The sequence below is a fragment of the Arachis hypogaea genome, chromosome 12 (genome assembly GCF_003086295.3).
Source record: "Arachis hypogaea cultivar Tifrunner chromosome 12, arahy.Tifrunner.gnm2.J5K5, whole genome shotgun sequence".
Lineage (NCBI taxonomy): Eukaryota > Viridiplantae > Streptophyta > Magnoliopsida > Fabales > Fabaceae > Arachis > Arachis hypogaea.
In genome coordinates, this window is record NC_092047.1 from 49795752 (window position 1) to 49798057 (window position 2306).

The 2306-nt window shown below is 34.2% G+C and overlaps 1 non-coding gene across 1 annotated transcript; it reads right to left on the minus strand.

Moving 5' to 3' along the window:
- Positions 1 to 1774: 1774 nt before the first annotated feature.
- On the minus strand, positions 1775 to 1882 carry LOC112730830 (small nucleolar RNA R71). The gene has a single exon (XR_003166637.1). It is a non-coding gene; the product is annotated as a small nucleolar RNA R71 (small nucleolar RNA).
- Positions 1883 to 2306: the final 424 nt, after the last annotated feature.

Here is a 2306-nt window from a genome sequence, read left to right on the forward strand (position 1 = left end):
AAAATTTATAAAACCATAAAAATCAAAAATATTTTATGTTTCTTGTTTGAGTCTAGTATCAATTTTTAAGTTTGGTGTCAATTGCATGTTTTTATTCTTCTTGCATTTTTCGAATACATGCAATATGTTCTTCATTGATCTTCAAGTTGTTCTTGATGATTTCAGTGCTCTGATCTTTAAATTCTCTTGTTTGTGTGTTTTGTTGTTTCTCATATGCATTCTCATTTTGTTAGTGTCTCTTATATGAAAATTTTTATGTTTGGTGTCCTGCATGCATTGTTTGATTTGAGTTTCCTAAGATTAGTTGTATTTTGATTGTTTCTTATCATTAAAAATTCAAAATATTTTCAAAATCGTGTCTTTTCAAGTCAATAATACAGAGAATTGAAGATTCAGAACATTCAACAGAGGAATCAAACAGAAAAAGCTGGGCATTCATAACGCCCAGTGAAGAAGGAAAACTGGCGTTTAAACGCCAGCCAGGGTACCTGGCTGGGTGTTTAACGCCCAAAAAGGTAGAGTTTTGGGCGTTTAACGCCAGGATGACACTAGAGGGAAGATTTTGTTTTTAATTTAGATTTTTTTTCAAATCTTCATAATTTTTCAAAATTAAATCTTTTTCAAATCACATCTTTTCAATCATATCTCTTCAAAATCAATTTCTTTCCATTTTTTTTATTTTCAAAAATCCATGTTATAATTAAAGATTTACTTTAAAATTTTCAAGTCGTTACTTGCCTATTAAGAAAGGATAAAACTTTAAATTTTAGAATCATATCTTTTAATTTCTTATTAGTCAAGTAATCAACTTTAATTTTAAAAACTTTCTTTTTCTAAATAGATTTTCAATCATATCTTCTCAATCACATCTTTTTCAAAATTAACTCTCAATCATATCTTTTTGATTTCTAATTTCAAAATCTTTTTCAAAAATCACTTAATTTCTTTCCCAATTTTAGTTTTCAAAAATCATCAATCAAATTTTCAAAATTTCTTTTAATTATTTCAAAATCTTTTACTTTAATTTCGAAAATTCTTCCCCTCTTCTCACATCCTTCTATTTAAAGGACTAACACTCTTCCTCAAGGTGCAATTCGAACTCCCTCCTTCTTTATATGTTCGAATTCTCTTCTATCTACCTCCTCCTTCTATTCTTCTTTTCCTCTGACACCTCAAGGAATCTCTATACTGTGACATAGAGGATTCCCTACTTTCTTGTTCTCTTCTCTTTCATATGAGCAAGAACAAAGATAAAGGCATACTTGTTCAAGCTGATCCTGAACCTGAAAGGACCTTGAAGAGAAAGCTAAGAGAAGCTAAAGAACATCTCTCTTTAGAGGGCCTAACAGAGCTTTTCAAGGAAGAAGAAACCATGGCAGCCGAAAACAACAATGCCAACAATGTAAGGAAGGTGCTTGGTAACTTTACTGCACCTACTCTCGACTTCTATGGGAGAAGCATCTCAATCCCTGCAATTGGAGCAAACAACTTTGAGCTTAAGCCTCAATTAGTTTCTCTAATGCAACAGAATTGCAAGTTTCATGGACTTCCATTGGAAGATCCTCATCAGTTCTTAGCTGAATTCTTGCAAATCTGTGACACTGTCAAGACCAATGGGGTTGACCCTGAAGTCTACAGACTTATGCTTTTTCCTTTAGCTGTAAGAGACAGAGCTAGGACATGGTTGGACTCACAACCTAAAGAAAGCCTGAACTCTTGGGAAAACCTAGTCAATGCCTTCTTGGCAAAGTTCTTTCCACTTCAAAAATTGAGCAAGCTTAGAGTGGAAGTCCAAACCTTCAGACAGAAGGAAGGTGAATCCCTCTATGAAGCTTGGGAAAGATACAAGCAATTGATCAGAAGATGTCCTTCTGACATGCTTTTTGAATGGAGCATCATAGGTATTTTCTATGATGGTCTGTCTGAACTATCCAAGATGTCATTGGATAGATCTGCTGGAGGATCTCTTCATCTGAAGAAGACGTCTGCAGAAGCTCAGGAACTCATTGAAATGGTTGCAAATAACCAATTCATGTACATTTCTGAAAGGAATCTTGTGAATAATGGGACAAATCAGAAGAAAGGAGTTCTTGAGATTGATACTCTGAATGCCATACTGGCTCAGAATAAAATATTGACCCAACAAGTCAATATGATTTCTCAGAGTTTGTCTGAAATGCAAGCAACAACAGACAGTACTAAGGAAGCTTCCTCTGAAGAAGAAGCTTATGATCCTGAGAACCCAGCAATGGAAGAGGCGAATTACATGGGAAAATCCTAGGGAAACACCTATAATCCTTCATGGA